Genomic DNA, 24394 nt, shown 5'->3' with positions numbered 1-24394 from the left:
AAAAGAGATGAGGTTCATCCATTCCTTGTGCATCTGTCTGCTCACATGTATCCTCAGATAAAAGGAAACATGATGAAAAAGAGTGAGAGGAGAAAGACCAGTGCCAAGCCTTCCTCCTAGCTCCAGCTTGAAGTTAGATTTTTCTTTCTGCCAAAGCTTGGTTAGGGGAAAGATGTCATCTAAAAGTTTATTAAAACACTTTGAAATTATTTGTTAATGACAGAATTTGAGAACAAATTATTTCCAAAAGCTTTTTTTTGTTTGTTTTTCACACAGAAATAGATACGAGAGAGTCTTTGAGGATGAAAATTAGCAGAATCCTCTCACAGAAAAACCCATGATCTTCCTGCTGGAGGCCAGGCTGGTCCAGAGTAGATGAGACCAGACTCCAGAATCTGAGCAGCTAAATCAAAGACAATATGATTAAATCTAGCACAGGACTTGATAGTGTAGGTGGAGAACATAACACAGCTGATTTACCTGTCATGAAATTATCTGGTCATTCCATGTACATGTACAGTTCTGCAACCGTACTCTTCTGTGCTCAGTTACTCGATACCATCAAGTGGACAGCCAGCAGCTTTGCAGTACATTTACCCCATCTAAACACAAGAAACTGGAGAAAAAAAACATTTAAGACTCAGCCTTGCTGTCTTTCCACAAGCAGGAGGAGGCAGAGTGAACCCAGGACATGTGTATGCTGAGTGCCAGTGAGCCTGCTGCTTATTTTGCAGCCACGATGATGCCAGAATCAAGAAGGCATCTCCTTAGGATCATAAGCTAAGATTGAAACCAGATTGCTGTAGCACTTGTGAGAAAGCTATCCGTGCAATGAAAAAGCTGATTTTTTTTTCCTCTCTCTTAAAAAAAAAAATAAAAAAATTCCTTGCTTTTTTACATTTTTTATTGGTGAAGATTTATAGGTTTTGAATTAGAGTGAGTAACTTGGTCCAAGGAGTCAAACTTCTACTCCAGGAGTAAACCAGATGGCTGTTCACATGGCCAAACAGTAATTTAATTGCTTGCAGGCAGGAACTGTATATCTGACTTTGCTGGTCACACTTAAGGTGATACACCATGCAAGCTGAGGTTACAAAATACTTAAAATGCTTTAAGAGCTTGTTGTGTGTCTGGCAGCTGGAATAAAGCAGCTTGAAGTAAGAAATGAACCCCAGATATATTGAGCTGGCCATTAACACACGCAGGTAGAGTGTGAGACCTGAAGCCCTCCAACTCAAACAGTGGCAAAAAAGGGAGGAGAATTTTAAATAAGGTTTGCTGAAGAGCTCCTACACACAGACCAGAGGCAGCCACACTTCCCACCAGGAGGAGAATGCTCTCACTTTGAAGATTTGGATCTCTAAATGCCACGTTTCAGCAGATCTCCTGCATGACCAGGCCAAAGGTATTGACACAAGATGCTACTGTTTGCATTTCATGGGGCTGTGTTTGAGGATGTGGCTGGATGTTTGCAGATAACAATTTTCCAGCAGACAGAACGAGTGTCTGGAGTTCTTTTTTGCATATTTTTATGTCTGCAGCACGTCGGATTCTGGCTGACCAATCCCCAGTCTGCAACTGGATTTCTTTACCAGATACAGCATAAACTTTTCATTAGAATTATGCAAAACAGATCAGGGAAAAAGGAGCTGAAACAACAAGCTACGTTCAGTGTGTAAAGTATTTTGCCCACATGGTCAAGAAAGGCAGAGAATAAAATTCAAGTAGAAATTGGAGTCTGGGGCTGTATGAGAAGTGATGTGAAACACTCAAGGAAAAAAAACTTGAATGGTCAATAACAGCCATGTCCAAGATGGAGTTAAAACTTTCTGTCCCAAATGTCCCAGCTTTCAAATGGAGCTTATATATTGTTCATTATATGGGGACAGGAATGGTGTCTGCACTCTACTGCTCCTCCCTTCCACTCACTTCTGCTCAGCCTTTGAATTACAGTACCCTAAAACAGATTTTACTAAACTTTTGTATGCATGTGTGGGTAAAATTCAGGGTAGAACCAGAATCCAAGTGCTTCTGTGATTTGCTTGACTTAGAATCATAGAATCATAGAATTGGCTGGGTTGGAAAGGACCTCAAGATCATCGAGTCCAACCCTTGATCCACTACTGCTGCAGTTCCCAGCCCATGGCACTGAGTGCCACATCCAGTCTCTTTTTAAATATCTCCAGGGATGGAGAATCCACTACTTCCCTGGGCAGCCCATTCCAATGTCTGATCACCCTCTCCATAAAGAAATTCTTTCTAATATCCAACCTAAACCTCCCCTGGCACAACTTGAGACCCTGCCCTCTTGTCCTGCTGAAATCTCAGCCATCTTGTCTTGCTGACTTCTCAGCTCTCTGGCAGGTTAGGCTGTACAGTATTTTTCACTGATCTGCTCCTAATACCTGCCAAGAGGGCACAGAAGCACCAAAAAAAAACCAACCAGCAAACAACTTAATTCACTGAAAAAAAAAATTAAAAAAAGCTGGAAAAGCCTCTCACTTTCAAAGACCCAAACTGATTGCCTTCTGGCACTTTAAATTGAATATAAGCACATTAAAGTACAGTATAGATGATGCAGTACATTAATATACTTAGCAGCTGGACAACACTAGCTTGTGATTTAAGACTTAGATATACTCATTTTACATCTACTGTACAAACACTTCATATATTTGAATCTTTATGTCAGACTTATCTTTAAACGAGAGGCAATTGGGTCACAGGAGCATAGGATTTAGTTTATTAGTTCCATAACCTTATTGGTATTTTGGCAAACCTGATAATAAAAAAATAAAATAAAATAACCCCCCCCTTGCATCTGGATTTTAATATATTTCACAGGATTTCCTTTTTCAATATGATGAAACCAGCTCTCCTAGACCTACAAAATGACTGACTCAAGGTAAAATTCAGATGCTGGATGTTATTTTTACTAAAATCATGAGCATTTTTCATGTGAATGTATTACACAACACCTCATAACAGACAAACTAACTCTCTGACATTTGTCACAGCTTCAAATATTTGCTTTAAAATGCAGGAGACCCTTGAGAGTCCCTGGGCAGGATTTTACTGAATGGAGACCCATAATCAGGAATGGGATGAGGAGACCAGACTTGTGAACCTCAGGCTGAAAAAAAAAAAAAAGAAATCCTCACCCTGGCTTCAGGCCAATTAATATCCCTTGGTTCCCTGGTTTGTTTATTTGTCTATGAATGAACACCACTGGAATTCAGGGGTTCGAGGGAAAAGGCTGGGAGGACAAGGTTCATCCAAAGAGTTTCTGAGCTTGCAAAGTCCTGTATTAAGAAGTAGCTTCACTCACGTGAGCTGTCTGAGCCAAATCAACAGGATTAGTCCTGGAAGTAAACTTTCACGTGTGCTGGAGGCTATAAAAATGCCAAGATGCAGGACAGAATGTAGGATCCAGCAAAAAAGGCTGATTATACAGCAGATAAAATTTCTACATCCTGTTAATTCCATGTTTCTGGTTGCCTTTTTCCTACCTTATTCACATGAGGTCATTACTATAGAATTTCTGCATTCAGAGGCAGTTGCCTTTAAGATGATATTTTATGTGTATCGTATAAATAAATATATATATTACAAATATTTTATATTTATCACATAAATAATTACAATGAAGAGTATGCTCCTGAGAGATCACACTGGAAGCCACCTCTGGAAAAGGAAACAGTAACTTTGAAGAAATTTTTATTCCCCAACACAATGGCAAAAGTCACCAGAAATGTAAATGGGAAGAGCACAGGACATGAGCAACCATAAGATCATAGATTCATTATATATATATATATATATTTCTATAAACTTCATCAGTGATTTACATCCTGAAACTGGGCTGAACCTTCTGAAACCTACAGGCATTGTGGGTCAAAGATGGAAAGTGCTATCATGAAATAAAAAATCAGGAATAAGAGAAAGCAGCACATGGAAGGAAGATCATTTGCTTACCAAATTAAAAAGAAGGAGCCAGGAAGCAAGCAGAAGAAAAACTGCAGTATAGATTTTAAGAAAATGAAGGAGCTGGTTGCAGCAGGAATTCTTCCCTTGGTTCAGTGGATGGTGTAGTCCAAGTGGCCTAAAGACAGATGAAATCTGATGGTTATTTTTTTTCCCTCCACAATTTGAAATAAGAATATTTCTATTAATTTATCTGGAATAAAATATCTTCTTACAGTTACTGCATATTTGAGTACCAGTGTTTCACTTTCAACTGGCATCCATAGCTCTGTTCAGGGCCCTGCCTTTTGTCTGTTTAACCACATTGCTATGATGATATCAAGTGAAAATCCTTATCAGGATGCCCAGCATCCTCAGTTATCTTCAGCTTGCTTTCTTGATGCTATTGGTGATAAGACAGGTTCTGAACATCTGTCTTTTTCAGCCAGCTGTTGAATCCCTCCTTGCCTCAGGGAGGTCTGGGCACAGATCTCTGCTCACTACTAACTCCTCACTCAGTCACATTATAGGAAATAATTCAGCAAAGTGGGAAAAGGTCAGTAGTCAAAGAATGAGTGCTCTGACACAGCTATCAGAAGTGTTTTACCTTAAGAGGAAGTTGAATTTCAGATTTGGTTTCACACGTTATGGAATTCGATGATATAAATGAAATGTATCTTTTTTTTTTTAAATGAAGAATAAATGATTTCAGGCCAATGTATCCTATTCTGAAGACAATTCAGCCACTGCTGAAGATAGCTGCAGGATAAAATACATAAATTTGAACAGATCAGATTTGGATTCAATGGAAATGCCAATTCTATTACTTATTCTATCTGTTTCCTTACTTTGACTACCACTGACAATGTTAATCCCTGCTCATTATTCAAGCACAGTTTAAAAATGTTCTCCCATTAGCAGCTGAAGATTTTAATCCACTTTTGAAGAATATGAACAAAGTTTTTTGGGGAAATGTTGCTTATTTATACAAACCTTCCAAAGAAAAATCTTTCCCTCCTGATCATGCTCAGATCAAGTATGTGTAGAAATTCCATTATTAGGAAGATACAAATACCCAGCTACATCACACCCCAGGAAAAATCAAGCAAGCAAAGAAACAAAAGAAAGAAAACCAACAAAGAGAACACCATGCCAAAGGCTTATCTCTTATATCTAATAATTACTTTTTCTGGAGCAGAACAAAGTAAGTTTTAAGCTGCCTGTACTTCTCAAAACCTTACCCAATAAGTTTGCTCTCAGGTGCAAAAGGACTGAGCATCATGGATTTAATTTATTTTTTTTTTTCAGATGATTCTCCAGTTTTCCCAGACCTTTTATCCCTACCAAACAGCCAGCTGTCAGATCACCCCCTTTTCCACTCTTTGTAATGGGCTTGGATCTGTGGAATGGGAGCACATGGAGATGTCCAGCAGGAATTCCTGAGCTCCTGGCTCTGGGAGTCTCTAGGCTTCTTTTTCCCTTTCTATAGAGGGAAAGAAGGAAATAAGCCCAATTCCTTGAAGGCTGTGCAATTGTAAAAGTTTTGAAAAGGTGATTTTAGAGCATGGGATGGTAAATGATTGAGGCTGATTAAAAAAAATTCTAAAAATCAGTGTTAAAGGTCTCTTTCACCTGTCTCTCCATCTATGAATGGCACCGTAACCCCTTCCATGTGAAATTCTCAGGGGGTAAGATACCTGTGATATCTGGGCAAAAATTAAGTTGCTGCCATGAAAATGATGGAATTAAGGTGTTACTGAGCACCCTGGAGAATCACAGAGCTAAAAAAATAAACCATCAGTCAGAAAAGCATCCGAAACCCTTCTCATGAAAATTTAGGAGGCTTTTACTTGCAATGAGCAGAGAGATAAAGGAAGCCAGTCAGGAGATATCATCAGCTAAAGAATTTGTAGATCTTCTGTAGATTTCACAAGCATTCACATGAATGAGCACAATAAAATAGCCCGGCTGCTTGGGATTACAGGTCCCAGCCTTGCGTCTGCATCATCTCAACTCCATCAGGCCTCCAGCTGCCAGAGACTTTACTGCACCTTCCAGGGACACAAATTCTTTAAATTACTGTCATAGACTTCTTGTAGCTGTCATATTCTGTATGCTACTTGTATTATTTTTATGCCAAAGGTAAAGTCGAGCTGGGTTGTGCTCCCCAGTTGCCGTGCTTGTAAGAGAATTTAAATCTTTGATGATAATGCTGGCTATGGAGGTCTAACCCAGTGAATACTGACTTAAGGGAGGAAGGGACCACTAGGTAATCTCTTAATTTACCATACTTGGTATTATTCATGCTCTTTAGTCTTCATTTATGCAGGGCTTCCATTTTCTATAGCCCTGCTATGCTTCTTCCTCAGCCAGACCCCTCCATGTGTACGTGTCCCAGAAAACTGCATTATATTTCTGCTTAGAAATCAACACAAGCTTTGCTGTCCCTTTTTCTTTCCAGGATTACACAGTCAAAACCTAAAGGTTACATGTGTGTTTGAATGCTGTCTTCTCTCTCAGCCTCTCAGGTAGTTAGGAAGGACACTGGAAAAGGAAAGCATAGGAAAGCAGGAATACCTGGGCAATCAGTCATACAGGGATGGTGGGGGCTGAGAAAGGAGGAAAGTGGGGCAGGAGGGTAACTTTGTGTTAACACTGCAGAAAGCAGTAATCTCTGGAGGGAAATATGAAGAGAGGGAATTTATTTTGGCCTTTTATAGTTGAGGGTGATGCTCCTGAGCTCTCTTTCTTGATGGACCAGAAGTAGGGTTGAGAGAATAAAACAGATGGTGGGAGGTAATAAGAGTAGGGATGAAAAAGCAAAAGGGGAGAAGAGACCCACCAGAGTGACACAAACCACTTCATATTTTTTATACAGGGACTAGAGGGAGATAGAAGAACCTTCATGAATGTGTTCTGCCATCTAGCTGGGGGACAGGCTGAAGCCATCTTCAAGATGAAGAAGGTGGCATCTTGCATGTGGAAAGGCTGCCCTGTGCTCAGCCCCAGGAACATCTTGTATCAAGAAAGTGTTCAGTGGATTTAAGAAAGACTGTTTTCCATCTGAGAGTTTTGTTCTGGGTTAGTGAAAACCTCTAAAAATGTGTCTTTCTGACGTTTCTGGTTAAGGACAGCTCGAGTCTAAAATTAAAGCAGTCCCTGTGTTGGAGGGACAGGAACAGACCCCAGCAGGCTCTCCGAGCAGCATTCCTCCAGTGGGGCAGGCAAGGGAATGTGTTTGATCACTGCAGCTGAAGTATTTTCTGCTTGATGTGGAAGGCCAAGTGGGTGAGCAGAGATGCAGAGTTTGCACTCCTGGATGAAAGAAAGAGAAGAAAAAGTTTTTTTGGAGTAATCCTCTCTCAGGGTACATACTTACATATCATTTTTCTGACGCATACCTACCCAACATCAGCACCCCAGTGGTGTTTGCCTCACTTTATGTTTAAATATACTGTCCTGCTGAAACAGCAGGATGATTTGTGGATCATTCTTCACTATTATTGAATGGGGACTTCTACCCATTTAGGAAATCTTGTGCTCTTAATTTTCTGTTTCATCTTGCCCCGGAGAATAATTTGGTTCTACTCTATCTTTCTATACTTCTCTGTCCACTGTGATTGTAAGTGCTTGAGACGTACTAAATATAAAAGCTCTTTGATATCAGCTGGAAAACAGCTGAGGATTAAGCCTGCCCCTCAATGCTCTGCCTGCTGCTGTCGTGTGTAAATCCTACATAGGAATCACTCCCTTCCACAGAAATCAGCCCTAGCCTGGATTAAACAGAGCAGACGCTTCACAAAACAGATCCGAAAGGAAGGGAAAATACCTTTTCCAATGAACTTCATGATGAATATAAAACCCAGCAGCAGAGCATCTCCCCTCAGGAAGCCAGCAAATAGGCATCTATAACTCATTCCTCAATAAAATGCCTCCTGGAAGCTTTAATGAGCAAGTGCCTGGCATCTTTCTGCCACATGGGAAGAGATGGTACCAGTGGTGCTGTAGAAGTGGTGCTGCTGGGCCAGCTTGCTGTGCTGCTCAGCAACCACCCATGGGTGCCTGGGGCACCCAGCTCAGCTGACCTCAGCTTATCCACAGAAATCCAACAGCATCCCAGTCCTAGGTGTTATGGCTGCAGGCATCAAGGCATTAATCTCAAGAATGTAAGGGATACTTAAAAGTTACCAAGACCAAAGCAAAATGGTAGTACTGGTCATCAAAAGGGTAATACAATTTGGCCAGAAGGTGGGAATCTACTTTTTTTCCTGGCAGTGCTCAAACATTTTGCTGCCAAGGTTTCATCAGCTGTACTATGTGTTTGGGTTATTTGAGTCTCCATTAACGTCTCTGCTCTGGAACTAATTTTTAGGTGGTTTACCCACAGGAATACCAATCCATATGCTTAAAATAAAACAGGGGAGATAGATATGTATGTATGCAGAGAGAGGGAATATAATTTTTTGCAAGTGATAGCATGCCTGTGTATGATTACAATGTGTAAAAAACACTCCAAAGTCTTCGCCTCAATCCGCATTTACAGAAAAGTCCCAAATACTTATAAAAGAGTGAAGAGTTCTGAAACCAATACCAGAAATATGCAACAGCTTGCCATAAACAGCTGCAAAACTTCATCAACTACAGCCCTGATGTAAAGCTTCCCAGTCTGATGACAGAGTCTGAGGGTCTTTGCAGCCTCCTGTTTAGGTAGCTCTGCTAATTGCTCCTCAGCATTCAACTCTGTTGCTTAGAGGAGCTTTCTTTTCACTAGATGCTGATTTCAAAATATATATTGACAAAAAAAAAAAACAACCCACAGAGAAGCCATGTGCAGGGCTAGTGCTGTAGCCCTCCCACTGCTGCCATTCATCCCCTTGTGAGCCCGGGTATGCTGGAGCAATCAGCTTTTCAGAGGCATCTGCCAGAGCATTGCATCTTCCAGCTCTGAGCCTAACACAAATTGATTTATTGAAGTCAGGAGATGGGACCCATCAAAATTAATCAGCCTCTGTGTTTATGTCCCACCCTTGCTGTTTCTTCCTGTGGCTCCTGTGATCCCTCCCAGGTCTGTCTCATCTTCCCCCTAGTTCAGAGGCAGCAGCTTTCCTTCCAGCAGAGTTTGTTTCCTTTCCAGCTGAAGCTGAAGCTGCACTGCCACCCATCCCACCTCTCCAGGTTTCTGCAGAGCTCTGCTGCCAAATGCTCACTGGGGAGTGACCTGCTACATCTTCCTAAATGCTGCCAGCAGAAGCTTATCTCTGCTATAAGCATTTGCAATGCTTTCTCTTGACTTACTGGGTTCATGGAAATGGGGAAAATCATGTGAGGAGGTGTATTTCATCATAGGATTTGCTGCATCCTAGAGTGAAAAGGGGAAGGAACAGTCTTCATAGTAATGTGCTGTCAAGAATGTCCTTGTCTTTGCAGTTACCTGCTGCCTGGAGTGAGCTCCTTATTATGGACTAAGTATCTAATGCCATTAGTACAGCTCAATGAGACCTTCTAGTGACAAGGAAGCTTCTGGCTTCCTTGAGTTTAGCATATGGCTCTCAAATCAACTCTCTCTTTGATTTTCTCTGCTTTATTGGTCTTATTTTGTTTTCCCGATGGTTCACTCTGTGCATTTGTATTTTTTTTAGAAGTTAAACAACTTCTTTTGGCTACCTCTTGTGCTGTTCTGAATTTTGCAGGATTCTCTTTAAGCCCACAAAGGTCACCGTTCTTTCCCCATGAGCTGTGTATTCAAGTCCCATTAATATTAAACAGGATTTCAGGGAATACATTGAGGAAGAATAAGCCCCTTAAACACCTCTTTTACCACACCTATTTTATTCCTTTGGCATTTCTCACCTCTTGAAGCTATTTTCTTATTTCCCTGTCTATGCAAGTACAGACCACATCTTGCCCCTCTAACAAGACTTCCCCTCTCAAGGAAGCCAGGCACATGGATGCCTCTTTGCACTGTTTTCTTTCTCACTTCCATTTAAGAGCCACAAATTGCTTCCCCCCGAAACCCATTTCCATTCAGAGACCAAAACTACTTCTCCATTTTGCTCCAAGAGGGACCATGTCCTTACCTAAAGCCACACCATGTTCTAAACCTAACAAAGGTTATTCATTACCCTTCTTGGAGCGCTTTAAAAATACAATTTATTTTTTTTTACAATATCTTTCATCCTTAAGTACTTCACAAGTAGTGCCCAAGGAGTGCTGTGGGTTGTAGGATGGGCAGCCCTGATGCAGTAGAAGGCTCAGTGTGTGTGCATTTTGGAGAGGAAGCATTTTCACAAGTCCTGTCCATCAGCAGAGCCACTCACTTGTGGCAGTGATTGTGGTGAGTTTATACACTGATTCATGTGTTATTTCTTTCCTGAAATAATGGCCTGAGATAGAAAGTGCCACGTTTCCAAAAGAGCAAACAGCATTTCTGTGCTCAGATGAACCATTTCTCTTCGGTCTCTGATTCAATTGTTTTTCCATCATCCAACAATGAACTCTGAAATCAACTGAGAATCTGTTCTGAGCTAAGGCTGTCTCTTCTGTAATACTAATTGCTAAAAAAGTGAAACAGATTATTGAGACAGAGGAGAATAGAAAGTCACTTGGATGCAATCTATTTAGAAAGAAAAATAGCTGGGGATACATTAGCTATGGCTTAGAAATTTCAAATGAAGGAGGATGCTGTAATTTATCATCTAAGAATCCTGCTTTAATTGCCTGTAAGTATAGTCCAAAGATGTCTGTATAACTTCATAGTTCACAGTTACCTGGGTAGCATGCTGATCACAATTTTTAGCTTCCTGTGACAATTCCAAAGTGTCTCTAGTTTGTTTGTTCTTTTTTGCAATGCTTGTTAGTTAATCTTGCCTATCTCAAATGCCTCTGAAACAAATCTGGAATTGCACAGGGCCAAATTAGCCTTTATTTCCCAGGTGAGCCAAGTTGCTGACTGTGTAATGAAGAAGTGCTTAAAGGAAGTATGATTTCATCTGGAAAACTTACAGCAGGAGAGGGTGAGAGAGAACAAGGACCCTATCATGCAGGGTAGCTCTTGAAAGACGTGCATAATAAAGGGGCTGTTTCAGCCATATACAGGGACTCCAGCAATGCCTCCTGTTTAAGGGGAAAGTTACCACACTGCTGTTTGCTTTTTGCTTTTTTCCCACCCCTCTCATCTTAACAGCAGCCTTGTGAACACCACAAAGTCAGAGTTTTGGCTCACATTTGCTTTGAAACCACCACAGCTGATTGCTGCAGGGCTGCCCCTGGATGGCTGCACTGCTGGAGGCAGCACCTCAGAATCCCAGAATGACAGAATCCCAGAATCATTTGGGTTGGAAAGGAGGTCTGGGATCATCAAGTCCAACCCTTGATCCACTCCACCCGTGGTTCCCAGCCCATGGCACTGAGTGCCACATTCAGTCTTTTCTTAAAAACCTCCAGGGATGGAGAATCCACCACTTCCCTGGGCAGTCCATTCCAATGCTTGATCACCCTCTCTGGAGGGAATTTTTTCCTAATATCCAACCTAAACCTCCCCTGGCAGAGCTAAAGCCCATGTCTTGTCTTACTGGCAGCTGCTACAACCAACCTGGCTCCAACCTCCTTTCAGGGAGTTGTAGGGAGTGATGAGGTCTCCCCTGAGCCTCCTCTTCTCCAGACTGAACACCCCCAGCTCGAGAAGAGAAGAGAAGAGAAGAGAAGAGAAGAGAAGAGAAGAGAAGAGAAGAGAAGAGAAGAGAAGAGAAGAGAAGAGAAGAGAAGAGAAGAGAAGAGAAGAGAAGAGAAGAGAAGAGAAGAGAAGAGAAGAGAAGAGAAGGCAGTGAGGCAGTTTCTTACCCTCAACGATCTCAGAAGAGTTTGAAAATGCAAATACTAAAAGCTCATACCATGAGGGAACTTGAAAAGAAGTTGCTTTTATGTATTTTGAAGACTCACAGCCACTCTCAGGAGCATCCATGGTTCTGCTCTGCAGCTTTGCTGCTCTTGTCCACACTGTTTGACAGAAGGGCACAGCCTCTGGACACCTCTTGGTAAGCTGAAAATGGGACAAAATGTATTTATTTACTCAAGGGAAAAATAGAAAGGCAGGAATCATGGCATGGAACAGGTTGGAGGTCCCAGGAGCTAAGGAAGTTCTTGATGGCTCCATGTACTGCAATATGTTTAATGTAGTGAAGCCAATGCAATTTTTAGTAATTTTTAGGTCCAATTTTCACATGTGAGGTGTGAACACAGGCTTCGTTTTGTTTTGAAAGGTGTGACTCTTCCTCCAAAAGCTGCTTTAAATATCTGCTTCCATGTTTAATGTGCCAAAATAAATGTTCTGCTATGTTCTGATCCCAGTTTGGAATTTTCTTTTTGAGTTTGAAGCCAGCAATGTGCACAATGACAAAATTTGTATTGGTGTTCAACACCATCAGCTACGTGATGCTTCATGGCTAGTTTGCATTGATCATGTTTCTTCTTTCCCTCATTAAGTTATTGGCTCATTCATTGCTACCAAAAATACCAAGGAAAGTCTTAGAACAAAAAATTCATTTAATTTTCCAATATGAACCCAAACTCATGGCTAAAAGTGGGTTTTTTTAGGGAAAAGCCTACATTCCAGTTAGGTTTTGAAAGAAGTCTGATTTTTCTTTTTTTTCACAAGGTTTCTGATCATGCTGGTAGAAGTTGAGCAACCATTTACTGACTTTATTTAAAGCCTCAGCTGCTCAGGTAACCACCAAATACAGCTGAGCTCCTACAAGAACAGCTTGAAGGATTCTAGTCTTGTTTAATTTAAATACAAATCTCAGTCTAAGGTTTCATACCACAACTAGACTTAACGTGAGTGAGATTCTGGTCCAGAGCCAAGTTTCACATCTGACCCAGATCAAAATATGTCAGAATCCCAAATATATTTTAAGTAGAACACACAATAGAGTCCCAGAACATCATGAAAAGTTACATGATAATAGGAATAGGAATAGGAATAGGAATAGGAATAGGAATAGGAATAGGAATAGGAATAGGAATGCTTTCATAAATAAATGAGTTCTGGTGCCATTGAGTTCTCCTGCCACAGTGCTGAGGATGCAGGTTCAGGTCCCTGTCTGTGCAGAAGAGGTTTTGCATCGTGGCTTTGGACTTGGAAAGCCCCCAAAGTCACATAGAGCTGAAGATTGGTTGGAGAGGTGAGGAAAAAAAAGGCAGATTTCTCAAGTGCTACAACTAGACCATGGCTGCTGCACAGGAGGGGTCCACGTTGAGCACTTCTGATCCTCAGGCCAACTGCCAGGCACCCATTTGTCTGAGAGATGTGACACCAGAGGCTCCAGTCCTGGCTCTTTGGTGTTCTTGGCAGGTGGTTACCAAGCAACATTGCAGCTTCAGACCCTCTTGTCCTCCCTGCCACTGGATGGATGCAGCTCTCACAGCTGCTGCTACTGGGAGGTGGAGGATATGGATTTGGGGGAGGGTGGGAGGTAGATGGCTGTAAATAAAGGAGATTTATGCATCCTACACCCTCTGGATTGCTAGAGATCAGCTGGCTGGTACTTAAAGATAGTCTTTAAGTAAAGTCCAGGCATCTGTATTCATTCATTTCACAACAATTGAGATTACTGTGAAAGAGGAAGGTTCCCAGATGCTTGCCCTCTTTACATGATTTTTTCAGACTAGGTAATTGTAGCACCTGCATTTGCTGAGTTGTGTAATGATGCAGCTCACCCTTCCAGTGACCTTCAAAGGGGAAAAAAATAAGAAAAAAAAAAAAAAAAAAAGAAGAGGAAATAGTCTGTATGCAGAAATACCTATAACATCTTGCAAGAAAAGACTCTGAAGAGTGCTTGCCTGCTGGCTGGGCTGTGTTTGAGGGTGTGGGGGCTGGGACTTCTCCCTGGCTTCTCACACCATTCCTTTTTTACAGCCAAGGAAGGTGACTGGTTCCTGCTTTTTCTTAGCTGTTTTTCTTACAGCTGGATTTAGCTGAATAGTTAGGATAGGATTTTGGTGCAGCACTTCACCCTGCTTGCTGCTATAGGGTGCTACAAACATGCACAAGAGAAGGGAGAGGGATTGCCCAGGTGCAAGCTGGTGGAAGGGCACGGCAGGGAGCCCTGGATGCCCTGGCTCTGTCAGTGTAGCCAGAGCTGATCCCTACTGCACACTCCTAGAGAAATGCCTCATCCCAGCCAGCAGTGCCAATTCCTCTCCTTGAGCCATAAAGAGACATTTCTGTAGCCCATGAGGGATGTGACACAAGAGAAAGAGTGGGAGTGTGATGGATGTGCAGTTCTCCCTAACACACCTAGCAGGGACAAAGCATAATTTAGCCTTTTGCTTCAGATCTTGATGCTTTTAGCTGCCGTGCAGCCCAAAGAAGCTGAATCTTTACTTATCTTTCAGTTTTCTCAGTTATGTAGATAGCTGTTCCTCAAAAGTTTCCTGAAATAGGCACACAAGGGGTGTCTGCATCTAGGAGCATTCACTTAATGGGGTTACCTTGCTAGCAGGCTGAATGAGCTTCAGAAGGACCCTTTTAAAACTCTGCCTCACAAAACCTGGTGCAATTTATCCCCGTTAAAATTTATTTTCCAGTAAGTCACGGGGCACAATGAACTATCCCTAGTTTTCACCCCTTTTCACAACTGGATAATTTTTCTGCTCCCCAGAAGAGACCTGAATCCAACAAGCCCTATTCTTTGCATCTTCTTGGCTTTGTGATCTCCTCACTCCCTAAAATCCCTCAGCATCTCCCCCAGTGAGGACCTCAGGACCACATTCGGGGCAAACAGGGGTGGCTGGAGCTGAGTCCAAGGGAGGTTTCACCTGATGAGCAGGAGTGGCAGCCGTGGCTGTGTGGCAGGGTGAGGGACCCAGCACATTCTTCTCCCTGCCACAGGCATTCCTGCAGAGGCAGGGAGGCTGGGGGGCTGCCAGCTGCTCGGCCCTTTGCTGCTGGAAGAATGCAGCTGAATGTGAAAACTTGTCACCAGGCTGAAGCCCTGATACACCTGTCCCTCCTGTCAGTCTCCTGCAGCAAAGGCTGGCTGGGGTTTAAAAACTCAAGCCATAAAAGTGGGATTTAGCAAGCCTTACTCTAGAATGCAATATGCAACATCCATGCTCCATATGTTCCACGGAGGGAATGTCCTTTTAAACCATGCTATGTAAACAAGAGAACAGCTGTGCTATGGCATGAGCCATCCCCCAGTAATTCAGAGAAGAGTTAGTCAAAACTTTAGAGGAACATTCCTTTTTGTTAAATACCTATGCCCAAAGAAATGGGAAGAATGTGTGATGGGGAGCAGTGTCTTCTTTTTTATGAAGTGGCAGCGCTTTGAGAAACCTTTTGGGAGGAGGAAAAGGACTCCTTCAGCAAGGAGAAGAGGGGAAACTTCTTGGTGTTAACAATCTTGCTTCTAGCCTGGCAAGATAAGAAGACATTGGGAAGCTCCAAGTGCTCACCTTTTCTAGGTCAGCAGTGTGGGAGCCCTGGAGGAATGTACTCTGGAAAACGTATAGAAACAGCTGGCTGCAGCTGAACTGGTTGTTTCCTCCCTGGAGATAAATGTTTGTCTGTCTTTTTTTTTTTTTTTTTTCCCATTTTCTTAAAGTCTAAAATAGACAGCAATAATGCAGAGAAACTTCCTGATAATTCCAGTGAAAGCACTATATATATATATATATATATATAAAATAGATGCAATAACAAGCACGGCTCAAAGCATTACTCTCTCTATTTGTTAGCTGAAATGGAAGGAAAATCACTGCGTTTTTCTGTTCCTTTGGTGGGCTTTTTTCCTCATGAAAATAAATATATTATTCTATATTAATCTCTTGTTAAACAAAGTACTTTATTTAAGTATAAATCAAAGATTTTGTCTGTTCCTCATTCCCTTTATTAAACTTGGATAAATTGAAACTAAGTATCTTTAAACTGCAGGTCAAGGTGCTTGACCACTCTTAAAAAAGCAGCCCAGTGGTTTGATTAATTTGATTTTAACTTGAAAATAATTAGTTCTTCCAAACTTTCATTATTGGTTAATAAAACTTCTAGCATTACAATTTTCTTATATTCCAGTTACAATGTACGTGCTGACTTTTGCAACAGTCTCTAAGATTTAATATCCTCCCAGGCAAATACTGACCAAGACAAAAGGTCAATATTAACCTGTCAAATCAATAAATCCAAACATTCACATTGGCAGTACTTAATCTATTTATACTTTAAAAAATATTTTAAAAATATCACCAAAAAAACCAAAGATTAGCAAAGAAGTTGCCATCACTGAAGCTCAGAAACATACTTGTTTATCACATCATTTACAAAACTAGTAATGGGTGTTTACCTGCAACATTGAAAATATAAGTTAAGATGCTACTAAATCTTACCTCTTTTCACCTAACCAGAAAGTAGGAATCATTATTACACAGACATTTTTCACTCAGCTGTTTAAAAGCTGCATTTGGCTAAGGCAGATTGTCATTTTAGTGCCTGACTGCAGACCTGGAGTGGCAAAAGTGAGGATTAGGTGCACTCTCTCCCAGATACCTGCTTTGTTAAATACCCTGGGTACAGCCACTTGCATTGAGACATTGGTTGCTTTGGGGGTTGGTTAGAAGAGATTTTATTAGAGCTGTTTCTTCAAAGCTCTGGGTAGGAAGCCAAAATCTGCATTTCAACAAAGCAAGAAGTACAAGGTGTCCATCCTGAAGAGCTTTCCATCTGGGGTTACACTGTAGGAAGACTTCCTAGCAATGGTTCCAACTTCTCCTAAAATCCATTATTTATGATGGCCTTGAGGTAAAAAAGTTAGAACCCTGTCAGAGTTACAGGGAAGGGGGCATACACCTCATCAAGCTTTCAGAGAGGATTTTGAAAAGAATTTCCTACTTACTGGATTAATAGCCCTGTGTTTGAAAGAGGTACAGTGCAGAAGCTCAGGGCAGAGAGGGAAATGTCTTCTTTCTTCTTTTGCAAAAGACACCCTTGAATAGAATATTTAAGGTCTCTGGAGCCTTTCTGTTTATTTCTAGAACTCAAGCAACAGCCTGGCTATGGATTATCTGTAAAGTGTAATTGCAAATTGCCATGCAAATGAGTACAATGAGAAGCCTTAATAATAATAATTAAAAAAAAAAAAGGGCAACAAAGACTCTAAAGGAAAAGAGAGGAGTAGCAGGCAAGGAGAAGAGGTTCCTGTGGGTTAGCTGTGGGGTTAGCAGAGGGAATTGAAGGCTTGGAGCTGAACCATCAGCAGCCTCTCTCTGTTCTCAACAATGGGGCATTGTTCAAGCATCTCAGTGATGTCCTCTGTTAATAATGCTGTATTCTCTTTGAGTGGCTTGTCCCAGAAACCCCATGGATTAGACATCAAGTCCCACATAGCAAGGAAAAAGAAGAGAAAGCAGAGAAAGCTAGGCTTGCTCTTGCATTCCTTCATTGTTGAGGGCAAAGGGATAACACAAAGCACTCAGGAAAATATTCTTAATAAGGTGTGTAATCCAGTCGTGAAAAGGGGAGGGAAAATAGGACTGTAACACTCCCAGTTTGATCCTAGCTTTCAACATTGGGATCATGGTTGTATTCTCTATCTTTCACATTAATGCAGCTGAAGTAGAAGAGGTCTGCAGAGTGCCATTTATTTTAGTTGTCAGCTGTAATCACAATCACCATCACTTGTGCTGCAGCTATGCCTCTGTGTAACAGGATAGGAGTCTCCTGCCCTGCTAGATCCTGATGAAGTACAAAAGACATTGATCCTGCCCCAAGCAGCTTACCATCCAACCAAGAGGCAACGAGCCTGAGCAACATAAAAGCCAGCAGTGAGGTGGAGGAGGTGCTAAGGAGAAGTTTATAGCATTGCTGGGTTACAATGGATGGCTTTATACCCAGCCAAACGTGTCCCAGCAATTTAGGAGTGTCAAGCTTATAGTAAAATGAGTAATTAAATGATAACAGCTCAGCTCAGGCACGGTCCCACGTGGTGTCCTGAGCATGCTGCTCTCTCAATATGGGGTAGGTCAGGGAATTCATGCTTAGGTTGCAGTAAGGCTTTGCTTTTCTCCCACAGCTAATCCAAGCCAGCTCCAAAGAAAGCAGGGGGAGATGAAGGCAGTTGTGGAGCACAACTGGCCAGAGAGAGAGTACCAGCATAGAATCATGGAATCATAGAATTGGCTGGGTTGGAAGGGACCTCAGAGATCATCAAGTCCAAACCTTGATCCACTACCACTGCAGTTCCCAGCCCATGGCACTGAGTGCCACATCCAGTCTCTTTTGAAATATCTCCAGACACGGAGAATCCACTACTTCCCTGGGCAGCCCATTCCAATGTCTGATCACCCTCTCCTCTTTCTAATATTCAACCTAAACCTCCCCTGGCACAACTTGAGACCGTGCCCTCTTGTCTTGCTGAGAGTTGCCTGGGAAAAGAGACCAACCCCCCCCTGGCTCCAACCTCCTTTCAGGGAGTTGTAGAGAGTGATGAGATCTCCCCTGAGCCTCCTCTTCTCCAGGCTGAACACCCCCAGCTCCCTCAGCCTCTCCTCATAGGGTCTGTGCTTGAGTCCCTTCACCAGTCTGGTTGCCCTCCTTTGGACCTGCTTCAGCACCTCAATCTCCTTCCTGAGCTGAGGGGCCCAGAACTGGACACAGGACTCAAGCTGTGGCCTCACAAGAGCTGAGTACAGGGACAGAATCCCTTCCCTGGACCTGCTGGCCACGCTCTTCCTGAGCCAGCCCAGGATGCCATTGGCCTTCTTGGCCACCTGGGCACACTGCTGGCTCATGTTCAGCTTCCTGTCAACCCAAACTCCCAGCTCCTTTTCTGCCACTCTGTGCCCAGCCTGGAGCTCCCCATGGGGTTGTTGTGGCCAAAGTGCAGGACCCGGCCTTGGCCGTGTTGAACCTCATCCCGTTGGGATCAGCCCAACTCTCCAGTCTGTCCAGGTCCCTCTGCAGAGCCCTCCTGCCTTCCAGCTGATCCACACTTCCCCCCAGCTTAGTGTCATCTGCAAAGCAGAAGTTGGAATTGCAGCAGTGGGTGTTGGTTGAGGTACCAGCCTACAGCATCCATGTTTTCCAGCATGGAAACCAAGTGCTGGGAGCAGGTAGCATGCAATAAATGGCTCTCCAAAGGCAAAAAAGAATATGCATGGGGGAGCATATTCAGAAATGAGGCACTTGAGGAAAAGCAGCACTGTGAGACATGCAAGCTGAGTAGGTAGATAGAGGGGAAATTCATCACTGACTGAGCTAAGGTGTGAATTTATCCAGCCCCAGCTACTCTGCACCAGCTTCCTGTGTGAATAGCCTTAATCTGTACTAAAAATAGTTTTGTGAGCCCAGTGACACATTTACTGCAGGAGTTAATGTAGAGCAGCTAATGCTCTGCAAATTCACACCCCAACCTGCCCCTGCTGGTTACACACAAGGGCTTTTCCAGCAAGGGGCACTTCAAGCACTGTACAGGCAGGAAAACATTCCCAAATGCTGGAGCTGTATTGGGGCAGGGCTGCCTGTGCAGTCTGGATGGAAATAGTTGAGAAGGATTGAACAGGGATGCTTGTGAAACAAATAGGTGTGGATTTCTTCATAAGGTTGGGAGGCTATCACTAAGGAAAAGCTTTTTTTTTTTTCCCTGAGGTGTCCCAGAATTATTTTATATTCTCAAATAACTGAATCTATGCATGCTAGTACACTTCATTTGCCCTATAAAGATGATTCCCTTTCATGAGGTGCAAGCTTGTTTACCTCTTTCTTGGAAATGGTGAAACAGGTAGAAGTGAAATGATGTACCTGAGATCATGTCTGGAAGGGGACAGATCTCTCAGTACTAAGCCCTGCTAATAGAAAGTCTGGCTGTTATAAACCACAATTTTTTGTCTCTGTGAGGGAAGAAACTGCTGAGACTTTGGCCCAGCTATGAGTTTGGATCCAGATTTTGTAGCTGAGGCAGTGCAATATATGATGAACCTCGTCAAAACTGTGCTTGCTGGAATGCATAAAGAATAAAACTCTCCAGAATGAGGTTTTTAACAAATCCCAGTCACTTCTGAAACAATGTTCACTTTAATCCTACTGACGTTGCTGAGACTCTTAATCCCTGAATTGTCTGACTTACTTGAGTACACTTGGGGGAAGAACAATCTGGTTCTATAGAAACAAAAATACTCTCTTTATAAGTGATAGGTTAAGCATGCAAAGCCTGTCATTACCATAATGACAAGAGTGTTGCTCTTTGAAGAATACTGATGCATCTGTAGTCACCCCATCACAGAGGGCATGTCACTTTTATTACAGCAAGCTGCTGATGTGAAAAACACAGAAAGGTTCCTCAACATCTCCTGTTTTGCTGAACAGTGTGTCACATTGTCACAGCACCCCGTTATATGATCAGGTAATGAAACACCATAATGCACTTGTGCATGGTAACAGACTTAAGGATATGGAGAGTACATTAGCCCTCAATTATCTGGCCTTAGATGGCCTAAATCTCAACCTTCTGGATACTTTCAGGTCTTGCATAATTGCAAGAAGGAGCATTCAGAGCTGATAGCACGGGCTGCAGGAATGTAACAACATCTTTTGGTAAGGCAGGAAAAAGGTGTGCTGCTAAATACAGAAATATTTGGTACTTATCAAGAGACATCCCACCTGCTCTTAATTCTATCTGATTTTACCCTTAATGTTTTATCAGTAACCAAACTTCCATAAACACTTAGTGTTACTCTGCAGGGCTGAAGCTGTCTTAAAAGTGGACACCCCAACAGGAAACATCTGTCCCTTATTTATGGGCATGTTTAAGCCACTCAAGTGTGGATTCTTTACTCTTTCCTCTCCTTCCTCTCTTGTAGTGGCCTCTTCCATAGTTTGCCAACTATTTACAGTCTATTCCAAATGTCCTTCTCTTTATGGCCCAAAATTAGCCATGATACCACTTGATAATGCTTATATTTCTGATACTTAGCATCTAATAAAATGCCTGCTGGTTTTTTTCCATCTCAGAGAAGATGGGTAAGGAGCAGGTGAATTCTTCAGAACTCTGAGGCAGCCACTTCACTCAGACAGGGAAGGGCTCTGTGTTACCATATCCTATCTGCAGTGCTATTGGTACATGGTTGAATTGCAGTTTCCATTATAAACCTCATTTTCTGGGGTGTGTAGCTCATCCATAACTGTCCATTAAGGTTGTCAGTCCATCAATGAATATTCATTTAGGCTTCATTTAAAAAATTGGCTTATCTTGCTTCTTTTTTTTTTTTCTTTTTTCCTTTAAGAGCTGAAGTCCTGACAGATCTCTGAAAATCTTGACAGATTGCAATGCCCTCACCAAATATCAGGGGTACTTTGATACAAGCTGTCAGCAATCAGAAGCATAGATGGAAAGATGAAACTGGAATTAAGGTTAACTGGATGGTTTTCTGCATCTTTTGTGCCACACTGCTCCATTCTAACTTCTCAACTCTTAGTAGAGAGATTGTTTATATCCAGCTTTCACATTTTGTCTGTCCTAGTTACAGAGGCTAAAGGAAAACTGTGGAAGAATCTTCAGCTTCCAGAATCCCTAAAGCTTTGTGAAACCTGGGTACAAGAAATGCAAGCTATATTTTTGGGTGGCTTTTATCTCTGCTCTTTCTCTGAGGGCCCCTCTTTTTCCTGCAGCTCTCAGACAATGTGTCTTCAGATAGCTATCTCAAAATACTTCATTCATTGCTGAACTTTTGTAGTGTGGAAGGGTCAACTCATTCCCTCCTGAGCATGTCTGAGCTCCTCTGCAGACATAGAATTTCTCTTTCAGATAATCTGGTTCTGGCAAGGTCTCTTCCTTGATTTAATTCTGCTCCATGGTCTGCCTGTTGGAGAGCAGACAGAGCATCAGAGCTAGAACCTGCTTTTACTTTCCTTGCAAAGTGCTGTGAACACTTGAGATGAAGTCAGACTAAAGGCAACGAGTGTGATAAATTGTCTTTGGAAACCAAAATTCAAGTAGAACTGCACTATTGGATTGTGAGCTATTGCACTACTTTCAAAGCTGAAGATAGGAGGAAACCCAGTGAAAATGTAAGACAGCTTTGATAAAAATGTAAGACAGCTTCCTTCTCAGCTGGAAGGCAGGAGGGCTCTACAGAGGGCCCTGGACAGACTGGAGAGTTGGGCTGATTCCAACGGGATGAGGTTCAACACGGCCAAGGGCCGGGTCCTGCACTTTGGCCACAACAACCCCATGGGGAGCTCCAGGCTGGGCACAGAGTGGCAGAAAGGGACCTGGGAGTCTGGATTGACAGGAAGCTGAGCATGAGCCAGCAGTGTGCCCAGGTGGCCAAGAAGGCCAATGGCATCCTGGGCTGGCTCAGGAAGAGCGTGGCCAGCAGGTCCAGGGAAGGGATTCTGTCCCTGTACTCAGCGCTGGTGAGGCCACACCTCGGGTACTGTGTCCAGTTCTGGGCCCCTCAGCTCAGGAAGGAGATTGAGGTGCTGGAGCAGGTCCAGAGAAGAGCAAGGAGGCTGTGAAGGGATCCAGCACAAGTCCTGTGAGGAAGGGCTGAGGGAGCTGGGGGAGTTAAGTCTGGAGAAGAGGAGGCTCAGGGGAGACCTCATCACTCTCTACAACTCCCTGAAAGGAGGTTGGAGCCAGGGGGGGGTTGGTCTCTTTTCCCAGGCAACTCTCAGCAAGACAAGAGGGCAGGGTCTCAAGTTGTGCCAGGGGAGGTTTAGGTTGGAGATTGGAAAGAATTTCTTTATGGAGAGGGTGATCAGGCATTGGAATGGGCTGCCCAGGGAAGTAGTGGATTCTCCATCCCTGGAGATATTTCAAAAGAGATTGGATGTGGCACTCAGTGCCATGGGCTGGGAACTGCAGCGGGAGTGGATCAAGGGTTGGACTTGGTGATCTCAGAGGTCCCTTCCAACCCAACCAGTTCTATGATTCTATGATATTCTAATACATCACAAATAGGCAGCCTGTGCAATCATATTCCTTCTCTTTCCATCAGTTTGTAGTTTTCCAGCTTAGTAATGTGGTACACAATTCCCAGCACGTGTAGCAATGCCATCCAAAAGTTTCTTGTCCTTGAAATCCTCTTGTCAAAACCCTTCTCAAAAGTTGCTGCTGTGTTAGGAGAGGCCACAGTGCACAACCCCATCTGGCAGCTCAAAGCATCACTGGCTTTAGCTCATGTTAAACCACTGAGCAGTGCACTGCTGCTGAGAAACAGGTACATCTCCCACTCCATCACTTCTGCTACAGGAACAGTGACCTTAAAAAAGGGGCAGGGCAGCTGTGCCAGCGAGGATTTAGCAGCCACTGCCAAATCTGACAGGGGTCACAAACCAGAGCCCTCAATTTCACCACTCAACGTTGTATTAACTCATTCCTCTCAGCTTTTCCTGCCTTGGCTAACATATGTGGGTATCACATTGCCTGTTGCTTAGCCAAGTTTCCTTCAGACCACAACTGCAGAGAATTCAGAGAAAAGGAACACACTGAGTTTGCCACTAACTCATCTGGTAATGACAGACCCAGGAACTGGGCACAATTAATCCAGGATCCTGCAGAGGGAGGTACCACAGCTTCCCTGTTCCACATGCAGAAATAAATCATATTTCCTTATGTAAACTCAAACACACAGTAGAAAACTGAAGCTCTCCCCCAAGTCTCCCTTTTGCTTGTTCAGTTTCTGTACTCTTAAGTTGTGTTTCTTTTTGGTTTAATGCTGTGGCAGCAATGAACTGAGTGACAGATGCTCTCTCTTAATCTCCCTCCCCTCCCTGATAAAAAAGGGGAGAGAATAAGGGAGAGACTTATGGGTTGGAAACTAAACTACACAGCTTTAATGAAACAGGAATGGTAAAAGGAAAAGTTACTAAATATATACAAATATACAGACAAAAACAACACCACATTTCTCCCCCTTTTCCCCCAATAATTCTAACATCACATCCAAGGCTGCAGGGCAGCCCTAGGAAAGTCCAGGCTGGATTCCTGGAGTCAGCAGCAGTTGGGAGCTGGAGGCAGGAACAGATTCAGGCTGGGATGGATCAGGAGCACAGGCAGAGGAATGGATGGAATCCTCCCAGGATGCTGAAGCAAAGAGGGACAGGGGAAGAAGGGCAAAGAGGAAGGCAAAGAGAAGGGGCTTGACCCTCATGATCCCTCAAATTTACCCTGGGTATGATGTGTATGGGATGGAATACTCTGTTTGGTCAATTCTGGTCATTTGTCTTGTCTGCTTCTGCCTAGAGGAGGGTTGCAGGTGTGACCTCTTTACTCCCTTTCTCTTTCCAGAGCACAAGATGTTCCTCAGAACCAAGCAGTGGCCTGGGTTCTGCAGCCCATTCCCCAGCTGTAACTATGAACGTTGAGTCTTATCAGTCCCAGAAGCAGACACTGCCTGAGAAACTTGCTGTTAATTTCAGAAAATGCAGCTACTTACAAGA

The 24394-nt window shown here is 42.9% G+C and overlaps 1 long non-coding RNA gene across 4 annotated transcripts in view; it reads right to left on the bottom strand.

Moving 5' to 3' along the window:
• Window positions 1-537: 537 nt before the first annotated feature.
• Window positions 538-24394, bottom strand: part of LOC115598243 — a 41329-nt gene continuing 17472 nt past the window's right edge. For 2 of the 4 annotated variants that reach the window (XR_003987519.1, XR_003987522.1), the window contains exons 3-4: window positions 11853-12001; window positions 4003-4102 (exon numbers count right to left, since the gene is read on the bottom strand). This is a non-coding gene — a long non-coding RNA (uncharacterized LOC115598243). Of the gene's footprint in view, window positions 617-4002; window positions 4103-11852; window positions 12002-24394 lie in introns of those variants that run through there. The other 2 variants (XR_003987521.1, XR_003987520.1) reach the window with 2 other exon arrangements.

The sequence above is a fragment of the Calypte anna genome, chromosome 4A (assembly GCF_003957555.1).
Source record: "Calypte anna isolate BGI_N300 chromosome 4A, bCalAnn1_v1.p, whole genome shotgun sequence".
Taxonomy (NCBI): Eukaryota; Metazoa; Chordata; class Aves; order Apodiformes; family Trochilidae; genus Calypte; species Calypte anna.
The sequence above is the reverse complement of the archived record's forward strand: the minus strand, read 5'-3'. Positions and strand labels throughout refer to the sequence as shown.